The sequence below is a fragment of the Lactuca virosa genome, chromosome 8 (assembly GCF_052849685.1).
Source record: "Lactuca virosa cultivar CGN04683 chromosome 8, Lactuca_virosa_CGN04683_v6, whole genome shotgun sequence".
NCBI classification, from domain to species: Eukaryota; Viridiplantae; Streptophyta; class Magnoliopsida; order Asterales; family Asteraceae; genus Lactuca; species Lactuca virosa.
The window spans coordinates 140732281-140742200 of NC_136433.1; positions in this window are offsets into that span (position 1 = coordinate 140732281).

The following is a 9920-nucleotide window of genomic DNA, read 5'->3' on the forward strand; positions in this document are numbered from 1 at the left end:
TAGTGTGTAGGAATAGTGTGTATTAGTGTATGTTCTCACTTTCTAGTGTGTAGTATATTCCGTTATATAGTGTAGTGTATGTATTGTCTACAGTATGAATTGACTCGTGTATGAACTGACTCTTTGTATGTTTCATAGTGTTAGAAATAGTGAGTAATATACTCCTAAACTATACTTATTATAGTTTACTAGTAATGTTCTACTTGGAAAAAGACTCATTTATCTACTAAGTTATGTTTGTACTTTAAAAACGGAGTTTTGTATAACTATAAAGTAACATAACTTTAAAAGAGTTTTTGAAATGTTTTGACAACTTATAAATGACATAAGTAACATTTTGAAAGATGTTTAAAACAAACATTTACACAATTATCATTGTGTTCAACTTGTATCCCCCCCTTAAAACAGTTAAAACAGTTAAAAGATTCATTACGGGGTATGAACTCACCTGATGCGGGTGATTCAAACGGGTATGCGCGTACGGATGAGAAGTTCCACGAATGAAGTCCCGAGACTTAACGAGTCCTAAACGACATATAATGACATATATTGACATAAATATAGTGCTTGGAAGCAACCAATTGCAAGAAAACACCTTATGAGACTAGGAAACACTTTGTCCAAGTGTTGGAATCACATGTGATTCAAAATAAGGGAGTGTGCGGCCACTTAAGGGAGTGTGCGGCCATGGGTGTGCGGCCAGGGGAGTGTGCGGCCGCACACTCATGGTAAAGTGTGTTGGATAAGGTGTCTAAGTCCATAACTATTTCTGGTATGTACTTGACCCGACCCGGCATGGTCCATTTGGGTTGCATGGCACCATGCAATTGGATAAACTAAAATGAGAGAAATAACACTTATGGTTTATTAATATATTATAAGTTCTAATATATTAATAATATTATTTAATTAGTTTGATCAAGAATTAATTTAGAATTAATTAAGTGATCAAAAGATAACTAATTAAATATATGGGTAGATTATGTAAATCTTCCATATCTTATATAGTGGGCTAAGAGGCTCCATGGATTATCAAGTTGGGTTCCACCCATAGGATGCTCCATGGGAGTTACAAACCCATGGGTCATGGAAATGAAGAGTCATGACACATTAGGGTTTACATGGGGTAACCCTAGATGTGTCAACACTATATAAGAAACCCATTCTCCACCAAAATCGGCTACACATAAGAAACAAGAGGGCTAGGCCGATTTTAGAAGTGTGTATTCTCTCTAAAGTCATTCCAAAAGCATTTGGTGTTGTGTGAAGCATTTGAGGCATCACACTTGGGGTGCTAGGCTCACAAGGTTTCAAGGATCATAAGCAACAACAAGGTAAGTTATTCTATCTTTCATGCAAGTTAAAATTTGTTCCCCATGTATGCTAGATAGGAATATAACCTTGGAATTCAACTTTGCATGATAATTAGACAAACATAGATCCAAGGTTATTAGGGTTGCATGTACACTTACGAAGTGTTAGAATGCTCAAAACCCATCAGTGGTATCAGAGCCAGGTTCGTTTGTTGTTTTTTTTTTTTTTGTATGCAAACAGCTTGAAAAAAAATCGTTTTTCTATTTTCTGATCGTATGAAAGTTTGCACATTTGTTGCTGGAATGGACTAGAAACATTACCCTAAACTGTTTTGATGTTTTAAAGTTTGTTTTAGATGGTGTAATGTTTATGCTAATCCATTTACAATGGCAATTATTAAAATTACAAGTTTTTTTTTAAGTGTAATTTTTTATTCTTGAAAGTGTTCATATTCATGTTCTTGAACTTATGAAGAATAAATGATCATAGGAATTGTTTGTAACCTTCATGGTAGTTTAATTCATGATCATAATGTGTTTTAATGGAGTCCATAACTTGTCCTCAAGTTATGGAAAACCAAAAGTCTCACTTTTATTAAAGTCATTAAAAGAACACAAGAGTTATAAAAATGAAGAGTCTTCATTTTTATTACTCAATTAATTCATAAGTTATAAGAAATGAAAAGTTTTGGAAGTTTACAAAACTCGCCCTCAAGTTTTGGAACATGTAAAGTCTTGATTAAAACTTTAGTTCCAACCCTTAGAATTTTAAAAGTTAAAATTCAACCCTTATACTTTATAATATTATAAGTTACTAATATATATATGTATAACGTCAAGTCGTCTTACCGCTAGTACGCCTCATTCACGAAGCCGGTCTATAAGGGGGGTATAAGGTTGTTGCCTATAAAATGGCAACTTAATGGGTGTCCACTCTCACCCACCGCTTCCTTGATCGGTGGAGGGTCGTTAGCCGAACGGGTAAGACAAGGACTTATAAATTCTCATTAAAAGTATGATGAATATTATAAAGTAACTAAATGCTTTTATTAAATTCCGAATCTTAGTTACTTTAGGAAAATGTGAATAAGGTGCTAATCCATGAAATTACACTTTACACTTTGTTTAAGTCGTTGGTGGAGCATGTGTGGTTAACCGGCACACTAACTTGGACTTAACAAGGTAGGTAAAGGGTGACTTAAGGTTTACCATAGCATCGGTGGAGCGTGTGTGGTTTACCGGCACATCGATTGAGTGATAAACCTTGAGGGTACCAAGTGATTTGCATGGTTACTTCACACCTCGTTTTGTGATCCTCGGTATCCCAGTCACAAAACTTGGAGGGCACACTCGAGATTAAAACATGCCTTTGAAAAGTTCATTGAATCTCAAAAGAATCTAGAAATTTCTAAGAACCAATTAAAAACCTAATATCTATATTTCGTTTTTCATGGTGGAAATTGGTGAATCGTCATTCACCTACCTTTCAAATATGTTATAGCTTGGATTACGGCATACCTCTTCTAAGTTATAATATATTGTGATTGGATTCTAGCCTTAATATTACATTTGGGTGTTTTATTAAGGACTCTCTTAATATCTAAACTAATCTTGTTCTCTTCTTTCAGATGTCTTCAAACAATGCTGCTTCTGGCTCTAATCCTAATGGCTCCTTTACCCTTATGAACTTGTGTGGGAAAGTCACTTTTGATGGATCCAACTTCAATGAATGGATCAGAAACATCAGGATGATTACCCGCTACGAGGACAAAGAATATGTCCTTGACAAGGAGCTTAAGGAGATTGATGAGACCACTGCAACTCCCCAGGAGATCGCTGACTTCCGGGCACATGAAAGGGATGCAACAAAAGTGGCATGCATCATGTTGGCCACCATGACAGCGGAACTCCAAAAGTCCTATGAGGACTTCTACCCTTTTGAAATGGACCAATATCTGATGGAAAGATACCATCAAAGTGCACGACAAGAGAGGTATGAAATCATATGCTCTATCATAACAACCATGATGAAGGACGGGGAATCCGTCACGAGCCACATGCAGAAAATGCAAAGGTATGTGGATCGATTGCTGAAGCTTAATGTGAACTTCCCTGAGGAGCTTGCAATAGATATCATTTTGCACTCCTTACCATCGTGCTATGATCAATTCCGCATGACATATCACATGAATAAGGAAGAGGTCACACTCAGCAAACTTCAGGGACTCCTCAAGACCGCAGAAACAGGTCTTAAGGGTAAGTCGGTTGTTAACACTCCTACTCCAAACTTCGCCCCGGTTTTGGCAATCGGGAAAGGTAGAGGGAAGAAGAGGAAGAGCTCTTCGAAGGGTACCAAGGCTAGGACCCTTGATGGCTCTTCTTCAAGTGGAACCAAGAAAGGTTTTGTCACTCCTTCTTCTGACCCTAAAGAGGCTGAATGCTTCTATTGCCATGAAAAGTCACATTGGAAGCGGAACTGCCCAAAGTACTAGCAAGATGTGAAGGATGGGAAAGTTAAACCCAACCATGCAGGTATTTACATTATCTTATCTAATAACTCACCCCATTCTAACTCTTAGGTCCTTGATACCGGTTGTGGTATTCATATATGTTCTGATTTGCAGGGACTAAGAAGAAGTGAGAATGTGGAGCATGGAAGAATAAACTTAATCATGGGGAATAGGAAAGCTTTACCTGTCACCAAGATTGGAGTTTATACTTTATCACTAAGTAGTGGGTTTAGTTTAGATTTGAATAAATGTTGTTATTCGCCAGAAATGGCAAGAAATATTATTTCCTTTCATGCATTGTATAAACAAGGTTTCACCTTTTCATTTGATAATAAAGTTGGTTCGATTAATGCTTTCTTTAATAATGTTCTTTATTTTAAAGCATTACCTTGTGATGGTGTGTATGAAACTGTATCTGTGGTTGATAACTTAGGAAATAATGTATTGTGTATTGATTCTGTTAATGATAATAACTTGGATAAAGCATCATTATGGCATTGTCGTCTTGGACATATAAGCAAGAAATGCATAGGCCAACTCCAAAAGGATGGAGTATTGGAGTCATTTGACCTAAAGTCAGATGATAGTTGCGAATCATGCTTACTTGGAAAAATGACAAAGTCACCCTTCATAGGTTCTTGTGAGAGGGGTGAAGGTTTGTTGGATCTTATACACACGGATGTGTGTCGGCCCTTCAAACATGCCACAAGGGATGCTAATCGTTATTATTTGACTTTTACTGATGATTACAGTAGATATGGATATGTCTACTTAATCAAGCATAAGTCAGAGACTTTTGACAGGTTTAAAGAGTTTAAACAGGAAGTCGAGAATCAATTGGGCAGGAACATTAAGATGCTTCGATCCGATCGAGGTGGTGAGTATCTTAGTTCAGAGTTCCTCGACTATCTTAGGGAATGTGGGATTGTCTCACAATTGACACCTCCGAGGACACCGCAGTTGAATGGTGTAGCTGAGAGGCGTAATCGAACCTTGTTGTATATGGTTCGTTCCATGATGAGTCGAGCTTCGCTACCAATCTCATTTTGGGGGTATTCCTTAGAGACTGCCGCCCATATCCTTAATCTAGTTCCCACAAAGAAAGTTGCCAAAACTCCTCATGAGATGTGGACTGGTAAAGTACCCAAACTAGACCACATTAAGATTTGGGGTTGCGAGGCTTTCGTGAGACGCGAGACTCATGATAATCTCGAACCTCGAAGTGAGAGGTGTATTTTCATTGGCTACCCACAGAAATCCTTTGGTTACCTCTTCTACAGACCTAGTGAGAATGTGGTCTTTGTAGCTAGGAGGGCTTTCTTTCGAGAGAGAGAGTTCATAAGCCAAGGAGACAGTGGGAGGCAAGTTGACCTTGAAGAAATTCAAGAGTCAAGTGGTGAAGGAACTTCAAACCCTAGCACTCAACTTGAGGAGGAAACTCCTGTTGAGCCAATTGACAAGTCTGTACCTCTGAGGCGTTCCACAAGGGTTAGGAATGCACCTGAGCATTACTATGGATTCCATATTACTGCGGAAGGTGATACACTTATCAGTGATGAGACACTGATAGGTCTAGATGAACCTAACAGTTACGCGGAAGCCATGGCATGCCCTGAGTCAGCCAAGTGGAAAGAGGCAATGGACAGCGAGATACAGTCCATGTATGACAATCAAGTTTGGAACTTGGTTGAGAATGTACCAGGTCGTAAGACTGTAGGGTGCAAATGGATCTTCAAGAAGAAGACCGACATGGATGGTAATGTACACACTTATAAGGCACGACTGGTTGCAAAGGGTTTCTCACAAACTCCGGGAGTTGATTATGATGAGACCTTTTCTCCAGTGGCCAAGATTAAGTCTATTAGGGTTCTGTTAGCCATAGCTGCATTTCATGACTATGAAATATGGCAAATGGATGTCAAAACCGCTTTCCTTAATGGAAAGTTGGCTGAGGATGTTTACATGAGTCAGCCAGAGGGTTTTGTCAATACAGAGTACCCTAATAGAGTGTGTAAGCTTGAGAAATCCATTTATGGGTTAAAGCAAGCACCTCGCAGATGGAATCTTTGCTTTGATGAGAAAGTCAAAGAATTTGGCTTTTCTAGGAGTGAAGATGAATCTTGTGTATATGTCAAGGCTAGTGGGAGTATAGTTAGCTTTTTGGTATTGTATGTGGATGACATACTACTCATAGGAAATGACATCCCAACTCTGCAGGAAGTTAAGTCCTGGCTTGGGAAGTGTTTCTCTATGAAGGACCTAGGAGAAGCTGCCTATATTCTAGGGATAAGGATCTTGAGAGACCGGAGTAAAAGACTAATTGGACTTAGTCAGAGTACCTACTTGGATAAGGTGCTGAAGAGATTCGGCATGCAGGACTCCAAGAAAGGAGAGTTACCCATCCAGAGTAACGCCAGATTGAGTAAGACACAAAGCCCTAGTACTGAGGCTGAGATAGCAGAAATGAGTCGAATACCTTATGCTTCGGCTGTAGGATCGATCATGTATGCTATGACGTGACCTCGACCTGATGTAGCCTTTGCTTTGAGCATGGTTAGCAGGTATCAGGGGAACCCTGGCAAGGCACACTGGACTGCGGTAAAGAATATCCTCAAGTACCTACGGAGGACTAAGGACTGGGTCCTTACCCTCGGTGGGAGTGAAGACTTGAGAGTTGTAGGGTATAGTGATGCTAGCTTTCAGACTGACAGGGATAATTTCCGCTCTCAGTCAGGCTGGGTCTTTACCTTAAATGGAGGAGCAATTTCTTGGAAGAGTTCCAAGCAAGAGACAGTGGCTGATTCAACTTGCGAATCAGAGTATATAGCAGCTAGCGAGGCAGCAAAGGAGGCGATATGGCTGAAGAACTTCATTGAAGACCTTGGAGTTGTACCAGCTATTAAAGAGCCAATGGAAATTTTCTATGATAGTGAAAGTGCAGTTGCCTTAGCCAAGGAACCAAGGGATCACGGGAGATCCAGACACATCGACAGAAAATACCATTTCATCAGACATCGAATAGAAGAAGGACTCCTCGTGGCAAAGAGGGTATCATCGAATGAGAATCCAGCAGATCCCCTCACGAAGGGACTGACTCGGGTTAAGCATCTCCAGCATGCTCGGAGCATAGGGCTGAAGGATGATAGTAGATTTAGTAGTTAGATAACCTTGAAATTTGTAAAGTGTAATTGACATTAGATGATGAATAAAAGGTGTTTTATTTATGAGTAAAGTGTTGCTATCTCTTGTCGATCGTTTACTATATTTCTTTTGCATGTTTTGACTTCCAGAATAATTATGTTTGGTATAGCATATTATTCGAACCTCCACAGTCGGTCATATGTCGGAAGTAGGTATGAATCAAGACTGACATGATTGGTTGCAGAGGTCTAAGTTGTTGGACATGGCTACAACACTCATGAGTGCTCATAAGTTCTGAGCATTGGACTCAACCCACGCTCACTGGATTCACTTCATGGAATTTATCTCGAGTGATCGTGAGACGGTAATATCATACAAGTCTTCAAACCTAGATATATGATTTGTTACTTATGAGTTGGTTATGCATTGATTGTACGAAAACGCATTGGTAACTCGATGTTATAAAACGTGCTCTTGTGTATAATTCAATGAGTAGTAGAACAAACATATGAGTCGAAGTTTATCTGTTCCTTCTTGGATTAGAAGCTAATATCTGGGCCCCTTGATGATTTTGTTTTGACCTATGTACCGGGCCCGGTCAGAACTAAGTTGATGTGTTCAATTAAGTTCTTTGTCAAACAAAGAACTTAATTTACATGAGTCAGCCAGAGGGTTTTGTCAATACAGAGTACCCTAATAAAGTGTGTAAGCTTGAGAAATCCATTTATGGGTTAAAGCAAGCACCTCGCAGATGGAATCTTTGCTTTGATGAGAAAGTCAAAGAATTTGGCTTTTCTAGGAGTGAAGATGAATCTTGTGTATATGTCAAGGCTAGTGGGAGTATAGTTAGCTTTTTGGTATTGTATGTGGATGACATACTACTCATAGGAAATGACATCCCAACTCTGTAGGAAGTTAAGTCCTGGATTGGGAAGTGTTTCTCTATGAAGGACCTAGGAGAAGCTGCCTATATTCTAGGGATAAGGATCTTGAGAGACCGGAGTAAAAGACTAATTGGACTTAGTCAGAGTACATACTTGGATAAAGTGCTGAAGAGATTCAGCATGCAAGATTCCAAGAAAGGAGAGTTACCCATCCAGAGTAATGCCAGATTGAGTAAGACACAAAGCCCTAGTACTGAGGCTGAGATAGCAGAAATGAGTCGAATACCTTATGCTTCGGCTGTAGGATCGATCATGTATGCTATGACGTGTACTCGACCTGATGTAGCCTTTGCTTTGAGCATGGTTAGCAGGTATCAGGGGAACCCTGGCAAGGCACACTGGACTGCGGTAAAGAATATCCTCAAGTACCTACGGAGGACTAAGGACTGGGTCCTTACCCTCGGTGGGAGTGAAGACTTGAGAGTTGTAGGGTATAGTGATGCTAGCTTTCAGACTGATAGGGATAATTTCCGCTCTCAGTCAGGCTGGGTCTTTACCTTAAATAGAGGAGAAATTTCTTGGAAGAGTTCCAAGCAAGAGACAGTGGCTAATTCAACTTACGAATCAGAGTATATAGCAGCTAGCGAGGCAGCAAAGGAGGCGATATGGCTGAAGAACTTCATTGGAGACCTTGGAGTTGTACCAGCTATTAAAGAGCCAATGGAAATTTTCTGTGATAGTGAAAGTGCAGTTGCCTTAGCCAAGGAACCAAGGGATCACCGGAGATCCAGACACATCGACAGAAAATACCATTTCATCAGACATCGAATAGAAGAAGGACTCCTCGTGGCAAAGAGGGTATCATCGGATGAGAATCCAGCAGATCCCCTCACGAAGGGACTGACTCGGGTTAAGCATCTCTAGCATGCTCGGAGCATAGGGCTGAAGGATGATTTTAGATTTAGTAGTTAGATAACCTTGAAATTTGTAAAGTGTAATTGACATTAGATGATGAATAAAAGGTGTTTTATTTATGAGTAAAGTGTTGCTATCTCTTGTCGATCGTTTACTATATTTCTTTTGCATGTTTTGACTTCCAGAATAATTATGTTTGGTATATCATATTATTCAAACCTTCACAGTCGGCCATATGTCGGAAGTAGGTATGAATCAAGACTGTCATGATTGGTTGCAAAGGTCTAAGTTGTTGGACATGGCTACAACACTCATGAGTGCTCATAAGTTCTGAGCATTGGACTCAACCCACGCTCACTGGAATCACTTCATGGAATTTATCTCGAGTGATCGTGAGACGGTAATATCATATAAGTCTTCAAACCTAGAGATATGATTTGTTACTTATGAGTTGGTTATGCATTGATTGTACGTTAACACATTGGTAACTCGATGTTATAAAACATGCTTTTGTGTATAATTCAATGAGTGGTAGAACAAACATATGAGTCGAAGTTTATTTGTTCCTTCTTGGATTAGAAGCTGATATCTGGGCCCCTCGATGATTTTGTTTTGAGCTATGTACCGGGCCCGGTCAGAACTAAGTTGATGTGTTCAATTAAGTTCTTTGTCAAACAAATCGGAAATCGGGAAACAAACTGCTGGACAATAAGTAAGACATTGTTCCATGTATTTGTCCGGCTGATATCTAGAACAGAGGATTATATGATCACTTATCTTAAATGGCGTATCATCATCTTCTCAGTTCCGAGAGACCTTGAAAGAGCTACGATTGCCGATCGGTTCCTGAAGTATTGCAGTTATAGTTATTAGACTTATCCAAGTGGGAGACTGTTGGATAAGGTGTCTAAGTCCATAACTATTTTTGGTATGTACTTGACCCGACCCGACATGGTCCATTTGGGTTGCATGGCACCATGCAATTGGATAAACTAAAATGAGAGAAATAACACTTATGGTTTATTAATATATTATAAGTTCTAATATATTAATAATATTATTTAATTAGTTTGATCAAGAATTAATTTAGAATTAATTAAGTGATCAAAAGATAACTAATTAAATATATGGGTAGATTATGTAAATCTTCCATATCT